General features: G+C 42.9%; 1 pseudogene; it reads right to left on the bottom strand.

Moving 5' to 3' along the window:
* Positions 1–2,185: 2,185 nt before the first annotated feature.
* Positions 2,186–3,145, bottom strand: Rpsa-ps2 (ribosomal protein SA, pseudogene 2; annotated as a pseudogene).
* Between the last annotated feature and the right edge of the window lie 11,500 nt (positions 3,146–14,645).

The raw sequence follows: 14,645 nt of genomic DNA, 5'->3' as shown, positions 1-14,645 counted from the left end.
GAAAAAAAAGACCAAAAAAAAAAAAAAGACTAAAGACCTAGGAACAAGAACAAACATACAAGAAGTGATTTGGGGGTATAGCTGTCAGATCTAAGAAGAGATTCACAAATTTCCATCTTACTGATTCATTTCTGAGAGTCGGAGAAGAACATTCTGACTTTGACACCTTTGAGCTGTGCACCTCAGGCTGAGCCATCTCTCCATCCCCCTGCTTTGAGTTTTAATTGTGTGGTTTTGTACAGGTGAGTATAGTGCCCTTGACAGCCAGAAGAGGGTGTCAGATCTCCTGGAGCCGGAGTCACAGGTAAGTGTGAGCATCCTCTGCAAGAACAGTGCTTGCTCTTGACTTCCGAGCCATCTCTTCAGCTCAGCTGTTTGTAGTGATTTTCCTCCATCAAAGTGGGATGCTTTCCTCACGGGATTGCATTTCTCTCGTGTCTTTGTTTTTCATCTCCATGACAGTTCTACAAATGTCGGCAGGCACTCAATTGTGTCTTCCACTGGTCCTTCTCGGTGTTACTCCTTGTCTCTACTATCTGCTGGTGAGAGTGTGAACTAGCCCAGCCACTGAGGAGAGGAGTGTGGAGGGAGGTCCCTTAAACAAAAAGGGCAGAGAACACAGCGGTAGACTACTCTCCAGTATGGGGTCCTAGGATCAGCCCACAGGAAAGAGGGGAAAACGAGAGCTGTGTTTGATCTGAGAGTGCGAGTGGACAAGAAAGGAAACTCCGTGCATTATGATTCATTTTACATTTATTTAAAAACATGTGTCTCTGTGTCTGCCATGGCTGTGTGGGCTCCTGCAGGGGCAGGAGAGGGCGTCAGTCTCCCTAGAGCTGGAGCACGGGCCACTATTAACTACCAGACATGACCGGTAGCCACTGAACTCAGGTCCTGTGAAAGAACAGCAAGGGCTCTTAACTGAGCCCTCTCTCCAGCCCTGAAAGTCATGATCTTGAGATACATCCTGTAACTGTCTCAAGACAGAGAGTCATGCTCCCTGTCACTTGTGTCACACATCAGCTGTACCCTCCACTTCCTCTTTCCAAGAAATAACTTCTTACCCAGCTTCCAGATAGGCTGGCCTCAAGTTCACTGTGTATCTGGGGGTGACCTTAGGCTCCTGATCTTCCTGGGGTTACAGATGTGTGCTATTTTCTCCTCATCATGACAAAGCATTACTTCCTTCTGATCTCTCTCTCTCTCTCTCTCTCTCTCTCTCTCTCTCTCTCTCTCTCTCTCAAGCAAATTTCACTACTTGGGACTCAGTTGGCTGGCATTTCAACGTTGCCTTCTCCTGGTCATTAGATCTTTATTTTGTATGCCTGGCAGACTGATTTCTGTCTGTTGTGTTGTTGTGGTGATTGGTTGGTTGGTTTTGAAACAGGCTTTACCATACCCTAGGCTGGCACGGAAATGGCCATGTAACCCAGGCTGGCCTTGAACTCACAGCAGTTCTCCTCCCTCATCCTCCAGAGTGGGAGGACCACAGACACGCACACACATTCCACTGTTGTTGTAAAAATATAAAAAGTAAAACAGTCTTTTTACTCGCTCTAGGTCTGGCACCCCAGTGCCCCAAGACACCTGCTAGATATCTTGCCAGAAGCACACACCCAATTTCGTCACCGCATACTCAGTGTCCCAGCTGCCACATACTTTCTTAAATTGCCACATGAAAGAACACACAGCACAATAACCTCTGATCCAGTTGATAAGCTATAATTGCCCACCTAAACATACAAAGCCCTGTACACACCCATCCCTTAAGAACATTCACACCAACCTGTAAAGGTGCAGCGTGGAATCTTAACGTCAGCCTCCATGTTGTCTCCTGGCGGCTTCTCCCATCCCTCCTCTCTCTTCCTCCCTTCCATTCCAGTCTCCTCCCTTCCCTCAAACTTTTCTCCCGCCCATCCTTCTTGTCCAATGACCGGCCTCATTCTATCTCGTACCTGCCTCACCTGTGACGTCATTCCCACATTCCCCTTTCTGAAACTGGAGAGTGCCCTAAGGAGAAGTTCATGTTAATCTTCTGCATAGTAAACTCCACCTGATAGGCTGTTCCATTAGAGCTTTTACTTACACTTCCTGTATCCAGTTTGTTTGTTTGTTTGTTTTAGTTTTTAGGAACTTTATTTTCCTTCCACCTTTTCCCCCTTCTCTCAGGTGTCTGCAGAGCAACTCAGGACCACTCAGTGGTGGCTCCAACCCACTCCATGGCCTGCACTGTGGGAGCTGCTGACTAGTCCTCAGTGGCTGGCTGCGCACTCCAGTCTTCTGTGGGGAACTGCTGGATGGGCACAGAGGGCCCCTGCACATCCTCCGACCCACCAGCCACCTCAGGCTGAGCAGCAATGAACTCAGGTACTGGCGAGGTCCATTCACCCCGGAATTCCTCCTTGGTCACAGCCTTCTCAGCCACAGCCTGCTCCTCAATCTCCTCAATCTCCTGGGTCTCCGTAAAGATCAGACACAACCTCGCATGGATGTTCACGAGAGACAGTACCTCGCAGGCAGAGTACTTCCCAGGCCAGCATCTACCACATCAGACCCACTGAGTGAGCGCCCTTGTTGCATGGGATGGTAATATCCACGTAGTGCAGGGGAGAACCTGTGTTACACAGAGCAATGGTGGGCAGGGTGACATAAGAGGCCTCTGTGGTCAGCCCTGGGATCAGTCACCACTAGAAGCCGTGACTCCCTGAGGCCTGCTTGCATCTGGTTAGTGGAGGTGCCAGGTGTAAAGCGGCTCCTGTGGCAGCAGCAAACTTCAGCACAGCTCTCTGGCCTGTGTTCCCGGAGGAGATGACGCTGATGTCAGCAGGGTTCTCAGTAGCAACAATAGGAGCTGCAAAGGCTTCTCCCAGGTCCTCCTCAGATTTATAATGGAGATAACGTCACTTTTCCTTTTGTAGATGTACCGCTCCATCTGAAAGTCAAGGCTGGTGCCACCTAAGTGGGTTCCTGCAGCAAGGAATCTGAGGACATCCTCCTCCTCCACTTGCAGGACATCAAGGGCTCCAGACACTGTGTAAATTTCCCTTTTAAGTGACGATGGGAGCCAAGAACAAAGCTGCATGGACCCGTGCCTGAGTAGCTCGGAAAGCACGCATCCAGTTCTTAACTTTACATTTCGTGGGTCTTTAAGAGATTGTTGACACGCATCCCACCGTTCTCCCACGTACTGCCGTGTGTGCTGTGGGTATCTGTGTACTTCAAAAACAGTCACTCCCATTCTCCCTCTCACTGTTATGTAGTAACTCTCAAGAGCTGGGTGGGCTATTATTCGAACAAGCCTAACTCTTCTTGTTCAATGCCAGAATAGTTATTTAATGCTGACAACACAATATTTAATGCTGACCACACAGAAACCTGAGTGAATAAATAATTGAATGAAGAAAAAAAATAAAACTCGTGCATGCCTATGCTCAGGACGGTGTCAAGGTTTTGTGTATCTCCTCTCACTTAATCCTTGCCGACACTCTCGTTTGTAAGTTTTAATAGCCCCATCGGAAACACATTTGTCTCTTACGTATTGCTCACCATACTGAGCTTCCTGTCTCTGCTACCTGGGCAGTGTATCTGACATACATAGTAGTACAAAATATAGATAAGGGAACACAGAGACAACAGGGCCAACAATAACGACGGAACGTCAAGCCTCTACCCTCGCTAACTCAGCAAGAAGGCCACACCCTTAGCTCTGTCTAAATGGGGTATTGTCAACCATGAAGGCGACAACTGAAGGACCAAATCTGACAGAGAAGGACATGATCTCCAGTGCCACATTTCACTCACAATTGTGACAGAAGCAGTGGCACTTACTTGTAAAGAATGTACTTACTACCATTCGAGTCAGTTCTCAGACTTTCTGTTTCTCTTCAAACATGAAACATGATCATAATTGTTTCTTCATTATTCTCTTCCTTCCTTCCTTCCTTTCTTTCCTTCCTTTCTTCTTTCCTTCCTGTCTTCTTTCCCTCCCTCCCTGTATTCTGTAAGACAGCTGTATTCTGTCTTCTACATGCATGCTGCAGCATAGACACACACACACACACACACACACACACACACACACCACCTTTTAACAGATACAAATGATGACCATTTTGTTACATTTCTGGAGACAGGATCTCAGTGTAATGAACTCAGTGTGTAGACCAGGTTGGCCTCACACTTGTAATAAATGGTCCATGAGCCTCTGCAGGATTGCTGGGATTATCAAGACAATTAAACTCTGTGTGTGTGTGTGTGTGTGTGTGTGTCTGTGATTGTTTGCTAGTTTAAAATTCTTCTTTCATACAATATATTCCTTCAGTTTCCACAGTTTCCACAATACCACAGTTTCCCTTCCCTCCACTCCTCCCCCCAACTCCCTTTTCCCCAGGTTCACTCCCACTCTGTTTTCCTTCAGACAGGAGCAGGCCTTTCAGGGATATCACTGATCATGACATAGCTCGTTACAATAATCCTGAGTTGTAGGACAGCCAGGGCAGGTACACAGAGAAAGCCTCTCAAAAAGAAAAGACTAGGTACAAACCCTCCTATCAAGGCTAGATGAGGAAAAGGGTCCCAAGAGCAGACAAAAGATTCAGAAATACCCCTTCTTACATCGTTAGGAGTCCCACAAAAACACCAAGTTAGCAACCCTAACATATATGCAGAGGTCCTAGCATAGACCCATACAGACTCGGTGACTGCCTCTTGGGTCTCTGTGAGCCCCTAAGAGCCCTGCTTAGTTCATTCTATGAACGATTAAATCCTTAATCTTCCTTTCTTCTATGATTTGACTTTTAGTCAACTGAAATCACTGATTGATGCTGTTAACATTGTGGTTAGCACCAGAAAGAAGCTTCTAAGACACCCCACAGATCCCAAAAAATGTGAGAACATTTGAAGCAGATGCTGAGACTTAGATAACGTGATTGATACTCCAGACTTTCCATCCCCACTATTACCTATAATGGAATGAAGTAAACATGAATGCACTTAAAGACTAACAGTGAGCTCATTCATAAAGCATTTTCATGAACCTTTGAAGGTAAATCCAAATTGCCTTTAAAATTGTGACTCCATGATAAAAATATATTCCTAAAAAGTTGGAGGAGACTTCCTATGGTTCCCTATTCATGCACCCTTCAGATATAGTCAGATGCTGCCAAGGCAAATGCTTGTTTTTTTTAAAGATGGAAATGCACACTGAAAGTTTCTTCTGAGGCAGTGGAACTGATACAAGCCTATCAGATGTAGGAGGACTAAACTGAGAGTTGCTCAGGCCTGGCTGTAACTTGACAATGTTATAAAGCTAGTGTCCAACCCTAATCCATATGACCTGCTATCCATCCATGTGCTATATGATACATACTCTTACCAAAGGGAATAGCTTATGTGAGAATGGATGTGTGCAGTTCTGTGTGACTTCATTCACGGTTTTCAACTCCTTATCCATTTGCATATTTAAGAATAGAATTTGCATATTCAATAAGAACTTCTAGTTTGGGTGAAGCATTTTAGAAATAAATTTTCTCCTTACATATTTTGTAAACGTGGTATAAAATTGTTTTAAAGATTTTATTTATTTATTTTATATACATATACTGTAGCTATCTTCAGACACACTAGAAGAGGGCATCAGATCTCATTACAGATAGTTGTGAGCCACCATGTGGTTGCTGGGATTTGAACTCAAGACCTCTGGAAGAGCAGTCAGTGTTCTTATCCATTGAGCCATCTCTCTAGCCCCAGTATAAAAAAATTAAGTCTCAGCTTCATGTCCGATGGTTATAATTTCTATCATATTTGTATGACCCACCCAATCGTCTCTTACAGGACCTTGCCCAGTTACACTAACATCTCAGAGGATGTAGCTACACACATCTGTAGTCCCCAGAACTCAGAAGCCTGAGGTGGGAGAATTGTTGACCCTGAGATTTTGAGAACTGTCTGGACAACACAGTAAACTTAGCTCAAAAAATAAATAAGTTCAGTAATGTAAAGATAAAAGGAGCTGTTGGGTGTTATTTAAAAAACATGCCATGCTTCGCTTTGTGGCTTAACATTTATTTTCATTTTTTTTGTAGTTACTACATTTACATATTAGCACTTTGAGACTTCATACCACTTTTGAAGTACCTCATCCTCAGGTCCCCAAACACACCAGCTGAGGTCCCATCACTTAATATGGATGGTAGTCAGCAGAGATGGATTCATGGGTTAAAGCACTTGTGGCCAAGCAGAAACCTGAAGACCTAGGACCCAGTGTTGGAATGAGAACTGACTCCTTCTGCTAGTTCTCAGACCTCCGTATGTAGGTGTGCATGTGCGTGTATACACACACACACACACACACACACACACACACACACACATACCATATACACACTAGTACATACATGCACACTCATACATGTGTGCATATTTCCATGCCCAAGGTAAATAAAATGTAATGATTTAAAAATCTATATCATGGTAGATACCTGTCTCAATGTGACCAGTTAGTTTGTTCACCACTATAGTCCACAGTAGCTGGTGTAGAGAGGAGCAATATATGTCCTTACTGGAATATTGCTTTAGAATTTTTGTGGGGAAACCCCTTGCTTGTAAGGTTAGAACTACAAAATCATCACGGTGTCCTTGGTAGCCACATGAAGAAAGGCTGGCTGCAGTAAGATCAAGGAAGGACTGTCTAGAGAAGAAATATCCTCTGAACTCTAGATCCAGTCACACCTCTTACCTCTTCCACTGTACCTACCTACCCTGGTTACACAAGTCACTGTGTGGTTTGGTTTTATTTTTGAATGTGTGTGTATTTGCATATTGGAGGTACACCTGCACATGCATGTATTCATGTGCATATGTGTTCAGGCCCAAGATTGATGTTAAGTGTCTTCCTCGATTGTTTTCTAAATGTTGGGCAGGTGTCCCTTCCTGAACCCAGAGCACTCTGAGCTAGTGTGTCTCCCCAGCTTGTTCTGAGGGTTTCCTGTCCCTGCCTTCTGTTCTGGGATGATGGACAGGTCACCATAGCCACCTGGCATTTTGCATGGGTGCTAGGGATCAATATGCCAGTTCTCATGCTGGTGTGTCAAGCACGTTACCTGCGGAGCCATCTTTCAAACCCCTTGCTTTGGATGTGTTTGTTTGCACATACGCCTTGGATTTCTGATCCCTCTGTCTCTCCCAAGTGGTGGGATTACAGGCATGTGTCACCATGACTGGCTATATCTCTTGATTTTTTACAAGGTATGTTGTTCTGTGACAACTGAGAGTCCTGATTTCTACATCCTGAGAGAGGAATGACCGGTAGCACATACACTGTACTTTGCTTGGGTCATAGTTCTCTCACCAAGCATTGTTTGTGTGATACACTCATACTATTGTGGGCAATATTGTGGATTATTTATTTTCCTTATTGTATAGTAATCAATGTTAGGAAATTTATCTTAATTGGCTTATCAATTTTCTCTGTTAGCATACATGTGGATAGTTTTTCCCCCCTTATTGTTTTGAACTAGAGAACAAATACATGTCAGTACACACAAATGAGTGGGATTGCTCAGTTGTAGCTTTTAATGTATGTTTGGCTTTGATTTGATATTATCAAACAAATGTTCAAAATAGTTGATCCAATTAACCTTCCAAGACTAAAGTTTCAGACATCTGCTTGTGTCATGTTCTTAACAATACATCATGCTTTCTCTGTTGCTATTTAGTACATTAAATAATTTCAGGTCACCGAGTAAAAACACTTGTCTGCACAGTGTATGCAGTCATCCATAGCTTGCAGAGGAACAATCTGAGGAAGACAAGATGGTATATAGTTCAGTACAACATGACCAAGTAGCAGGTGTCAGCTCAACCTTCAGGAGTCTGATTCTGAGTGGTTTATTTTAGTTTTAAAGCACAACGTATTTGGTGAAAACTTATACTGGTGACAATGAACTCAATCCTACACACACAGCAAAGCATACACAAGTCCTCTTGAGGAACATAAACTAAATACTGATTGGAGGTGGCTACATCAAAACGCCTTGTAAAGTCCATAAAGATAGGTTCTATAGACTGACTGAGAAAAACAAGCTTATGGCAAGGGCCTGGTCTTAGGAAAGTCTCTAGCTACACAGATAGAGCAAGTCATCAGCCTATTAAACACATCTGTTCCCAGCCTTCTGGGCTTTGTATAACAGTTTACCCATTTCTTCCTTTGAAGAGAGAACCATGTATGTTCAACCAACCAGGCTACCCAAGTGCATGTCTGTGAGCACAAAGACCTTTGAGCCTCCTCCAAGCAAGTGTTATTACCGAGTTCAATCCTAGGGCCCCACATTGTAGAGAAAAAAACCCCACTCCCACGGAATTGTCCTCTGGCCTCCACACACATGCAACAGTATGCGTATCAACTATATATATATATATATATATATATATATATATATATATAAAATTCGAGGGGGTTTTCAGTTTCGTTCTCTGTCTTGCAGAGGAATTTTGGGTTCTCTGGAAGAACTGTCCATGCAGCTTCCCTACTAGCAGCTTGTCTTCAGACAGCCACCACTCTCGTCGTTATTAGGCATTGCCTGTGTAAGAGTAAGTGTAGAGGAATTTTAATCCAGCAACACGGCTGCTCTGGCAACGATGACATCCAAAGACCTAGGTCTGTATGATCTGGCTAGAATGGCATACCTTTAATACCTCTGGCTGGAATACAGAGGTACCCTTCATCCATGCCTTTAATCTCAAACAATGAAAGAAAAATGAGTTCGTAGAAGGAAATGAGTTCGTATTTGAAGGTGACGTCTAACTGAAGGCAAAGTGACGAATCAGAGAAAGATCTGACTGAATGAGTCAGAGATAGGATATCTCATGAGAACAGCACAGGAAAGAGAGGTGACTTAAGAAAGCAGTGCCGGAGGTGGGGTGAGGAAGGCAGTTTTGCTGGGACAATTTTACAAAGAATGATAAAATGGAATATGCAAAGCAGTCCTGGACAGATCATGGTGGCAACAAGTCTCACGTGTGAGATTTTACTGGTAGAGGCAGCCTCTGAGTGGGGTGAGAGAGACGAGGAGGAAAGAGGGACTATGGGTCAGGGGACATGTCTTTTATCTGGGTAGTGATTCATGTGGTGCATGCACAAGAGGGGCAGCACTGTCACCTAGACAGGTCTCATAGCCATGGCAATGGGAGCTGGCTCTAGAGAGTTTCTGGCTGTACACGGATACACCTGATGCTAACAGAGAGAACAAGATAAACAAAAGTGAAGACAAACTAAGCCAGAGAATGAGAAGGAGCCGGCAGATTAGAACTTATTGCCAAACTTAGTTGAGGCCAAACAGAGCAATTCAGTGAGAAGCCAAGAGAAGCCAGCTTGAATCAGTCAGCTTGGAGAGGAGTTTTAGCAACAACATCTGAGTTGAACTAGCCAGCCAGTGTTCAGAAAGAGCAAGAAAGGGTGAGTTAATTCAATAGTAAGCCTTGGAGATGACAATTACATCTGTCAAATAAAAGTTACATTTGCAAGTAAGTAAATGTGGATTGAATTTAAGTTTCCTAATTTCCCTTGATGTTTCCCAGAAAAGCTAATTATATTCTTTAGACCTAGAGACAGCAAACAAATTCCTTCCCATTTATAGAACCTGGAGGACTTTAACTGCATACCAAGGCCAGGAAATTTAGCAGTCAACAAATTGAATGTATGTAAATCTAATTGTCTAAAGTCATCCAAACACTGTAAATAAATCATCCTATTTTTGGTATCAACACTGTACCCATTGTATATCATCTGTACTCTTGCCACTATTTATATTTTATGATTTTTTATAATTTTAAAAATTATATTATTTATTTACTGTGTGTGTGCATGAGAACGTACATAAGGGTCAGAGGACAACAATCTCTCCTTATCACGTGGGACCCAGGGATCTCACTAGTCTTGGCAGCAATAGTCTTGATTCACTGAGCCATCTCAGTGGCTCTATGCTAGACTTCTTAAGAGCAAATTCTAGACATTGTGATTTCACCTATAAATACACTAGTCTTTTGAGTAAAAAACAAAACATAACCATAATGCTGGTACTGTTATCGAAGTGAATTAGTACTCTCATCTCCTTTGGTCTAAAATTTACTATTTGAAATTTTAGTTCTTTATGTTATGTGTATGGATATTTTGTCTGCATGCATATGTCTATGCATCCTGTGTGTGCCTGGTGCCCACAGAAACCAGAAGAGGGCATTGGATCCCAGGACTGGAGTTATAGACAGTTGTGAACTACCATGAGGATCCTCTGAAAGAATAGCTTAACTGCTGCTCCGTCTCTCCAGCCGCTGGTCTACAGTCTGTTTAAACATCTCCATTCTGCACCAAAGGTACCATTGTCTTGATGCTGTCCTCAATTTGTTCCTTACCTTTTATTTGCAATTTCATTTCACTTGCACAGGAGGGCAGAGGAGGAGTTTTCTGTTTTTCCTAGAGTCTTTAATTTGGGCTACTGACACAGTTCTTATTAGATCCTTGAAAATGACTTTATTAAAGGGTCACAAACAAGGGAGATGGGTGACGAGAAGAGGAGGCCATGAAAGAGGCCGCTGGACATTTGGTATATCACAAAGTCCTTTCCTTGAGTCAGTTAACTTTTCAGTTTTAGTTTGGGGAGGATATTTGACCCCATGGAATTAGGAGTTCTTACATTTGCCAAATTGCTGAGGCCAGTGAATATCCTCATAAAAACGTGTCCAAATTTGGGGCCACAGAGGAGTCTCTGTGTGAGTTATTGCTCCTGAAACTTCCACACAGCTGTCTGTGGAGAGGGAGGGATGGAGGTCAGGTTTCTTGGATGAGCTGCAGTCAGTTTTCTGAGGATGTGGTTGATCCCAGAAAATACACAGCTAATTTATAAGAGGCTCGGAAGAAGGCAGCTGCCTTGAAGAAAACACACTGAGAATTCTAGAGGTCAAGAAAAGACCTCAATTCTTATGGGAAATTCTTACTGCTGTGTACCAAAGAAGTCTGTAGGAAACCATGGGGCGTCTGAAAGCTCCTGAAAATGCTATGTTACTTTACCTCTTAGACAAAAGGAGTGGAAAGGCAGCAATCTTTAAATACAAACTCTGCTCCATACCGGCTGGAAGGAAGGCCCTCCTCCCTCTGGCACTCACGTATCCCAGGATTTAACCGTTCTTTTCAGTTTAACAGAGTCCAACAGGGTAGATGCATACATCAGTAAATTCTTATATGTGAATTATTTTCATAGTCTTTGAATCTTTAGAAGCTAATAAATCACATTAAACAGAGCCCTAGATTATCTGTCTTCCTTTTTAATGCCTCTGCAAGACCATGCATTATCTCACAGGATCGGAATGTGACAGATTCTATTTTGAATCTTCCAACGACTCTTTTCACTTAGCCTTTCTGAGACCCAGAGTTGAAAAGAATTTGTGCAACCACGAGTCACCCCCCCCCCCCCCCCAGTTCACTGGGCCTTTCAGTTCTGGTTTCAAAGAGGTCAGTGTCTTCTTCAGAGCCATGTAGACACTTGAGCATGTTCTCAGGAGAATGCAATCCTTGTGCTGAGAACTTATCTACAGAGAATCCTTCACAGAGCTCTATCTAGTGATATAGAGTCTTGTCTGTGGCCAAAAGATGCTCTAAGCACTTAAAGACCAGGACTGTTTCAGTGAACCCAATAAACCCTAATTAATGAGACTTACCATTGACACGAAGACTGCCTAGTTCTGATGAAACTAGCAAGACAGAAGTCTTAAAAAAATGTATGCTGCCCAAACTTGTTAGGATATACAGCTGGAAGATATATTCATCGTCATCCTCCCCTGCCTCTGTTGTGTGTGTGAGTGGGGGCGGGTGTTGATAGTGGAAAGTATGGTGTGCCTGTGTGATAGCCACAGTCCTGTCTCGGTAAATCTGACTATTTTAGCTATCTCATTAGGGAAATCTTCCAGTGCGTGTCTTGTTTCTGTAACTGGCTTGTGTCAGATGTGACAGTGTCCTCATTGCTCAACCCTCTTTTCCAGTTTCCATCCCTTCTTTAAGAACTCACTCCCACTTCTTTGCACAGACACCTGGCTAACTTTTTGGCCACTGCTATGAGCATGTACACGAAAATGTGTTTTCAGATCTTGCTTTCTAATAGTTTTTTTTAACTTATGTGTATAGGTGGTTTGCAATTTATAGATAAAATTGTCTTCAAAAGGCCATAGAAAATCACGCAGGTGATAACTGTACCTGTTGGCCTCATCTTAGATGTCATTTATTCTGACATGAAATTCTTGCTTTTTCACCAGTCTTGTGAGACAAGTTGTCTTGGTTCCTTTTCCTGTTGCTGCGATAAAATACTCTGACCAAAGCTACTTAAGGTATAAAAACTTTATTTTGCCTTACAGTTCATGTATACAGTGCACCATGATGGGAAAGTCAACCGCAGGAACTGGTCACATTGCACCCATAGTCAGGAGACAGAGAATGGAGTCCTCAGCTCACTTCCTGCATTTTATACAGTTTGGGGAACACTGCCAGGAGCCGTGGCCAAGCCTTTCTACCTCAATTAACCTAAGAAAGCCTTCACCGGCTTTTCTAGAGGCTAGCCTACACTTCCGTCCCACCTAGGTATGAGTGGAGGCTTGTCTCCTAGGTGTGTCAAGTTGGTCGTGTTAACCACTACACAGCACTCGGCTTCTCTTGAAAGCGATTTAGTAAGGAGGCACATCACTCGAGAATGTCAGGGAGAGGTTTCTGTTTTTGTTTTGTTGTTTTGTTTTTTTAATGCAGATACATAGTTTCCCCAACACCCTTTGTTAAAAGACTCTTTCCCTTTACAAAACAGTTTTAGCTTTGGTTGCAAGTCTTCCAATCATATATGTGAGAGGTTATATATTCAACGATTGAATTGATGATCTGTGTCTGTAGGAATTACCATGGTGGTGAATTCTTTTTCGTTTTTCTTTTTGGTTATCTGAAATCAGAATGTGAGACCTCTTTTGTGTGGCGGCTTCTTCTTCTTCTCCTCCTCCTCCTTCTCCTTCTCCTTCTCCTTCTCCTTCTCCTTCTCCTCCTCCTCCTCCTCCTTCTCCTCCTCCTCCTTCCTCTTCTATTTCCAGATTATATTGGCTATTTAAGGCTCTTTGAGATTCTATGTAAATTTAGGCTAGATTTTCCTATTTCTGTACAAAATGCCACTATGGTGCTGATAGGATCAGCAGATCACCTTGAATAATCTTTTAATAAGCATTAAACCTTTTTTTTTTTTTTTTGGTTCTTTTTTTCGGAGCTGGGGACCGAACCCAGGGCCTTGCGCTTCCTAGGTAAGCGCTCTACCACTGAGCTAAATCCCCAGCCCCGCATTAAACCTTTTTAAGAAAAAAATTTATTAGTACACTGTAGCTGTCTTCAGACACACCAGAAGAGGGCATCAGATCTCATTATAGATGATTGTGAACCACCATGTGGTTGCATCTGAACTCAGGACTTCTGGAAGAAGGCTCTTAACTCCATCTCTCCAGCCCCCAACATTAAGCCTTTTACTCAATAAACTTGTTGCTGTCTTTTTCCAGTGTTTTATAGTTTCCAGTGTAAAATTGTTATTTCCTTGTTTTTGCCTCCTATTTGTGATACTGTGGGTTGAAATTTTTGTAAATTCCTTTTTGGAATTGTTATTGCCAAAGTTTAAAAAATATAGCTGTTTTTTTGTGTGTATGTTGCATCTGGCAGCTTTGCTGAATTTCTTAGTTTTGGTGTGTGTGCACGGGCATGAGAAATCTTTTCTGCATGTAGGATCCTGTTGATGAAATCGTTTGGGAAAGGTTAGGAAGTGTGGCCTTGCTGCGGCAAGTGCATCGCTCAGGGTAGGCTTTGAAGATTCAGAAGACTCGTGCCATTTCCAGTGTGCTCTCTGCTCCCTGTTTGTGGACAGAGATGTGAGCTCTCAACTGCTGCTCCATCTCCACGAACCGGCCTGCCCCCCTGCCTGCCTGCCCCCCTGCCTGCCTGCCCCCCTGCCTGCCTGCCGCCTTGCTCCCTGCCATGATGGTGATGAACTATTATCCCTTTGAATCATACATAAGCTCCAAATAAACCATTCTTTCTCTAAGTTGCCTTATATAATGGAATAATTTCACTTCTATCATGGTATTTGATCACAGCAAAAGTAAGACTAAGTTTTTTCGAGGCCTTTTCTCAAGAAAGTAACTGAAATTTGTTAAAATCTCTTTCTACATGAATAGAAATGATCATATACCATGGCTTTGATTCATGGGCTTTGTGTAAAGATAACTGAGAAAGGCCTTAGCATATTGGAAATGATAATTGTTGTATGAAACTGGTCTTTCTCATAGTTCTTGGTGAGGCCCCGCACTGTTATCAGAAGCAGCAGTAAGATCAATGTATTTTCCTTCCCTCATGTGCCCAGCAAAGTTTAGTAATAGCTGAGGGCAGCTTCCTTTCTTAATAGGAACTGGAGGGGAAATCAAATCAATTTGGACTAATTGATGCTGACAGCTGACTAGGAGCCATTTTTAATGGAATAATGTCACTTTTATTTCTAAAAACTAACTTGTAGTAAAATTGATCTTTTGATGCATAATAAATGCATATACACATGTGATCAAGGAAACCTCTACTACAATCAAGATTA

The sequence above is a fragment of the Rattus norvegicus genome, chromosome 11 (assembly GCF_036323735.1).
Source record: "Rattus norvegicus strain BN/NHsdMcwi chromosome 11, GRCr8, whole genome shotgun sequence".
NCBI lineage: Eukaryota > Metazoa > Chordata > Mammalia > Rodentia > Muridae > Rattus > Rattus norvegicus.
The sequence above is the reverse complement of the archived record's forward strand: the minus strand, read 5'-3'. Positions and strand labels throughout refer to the sequence as shown.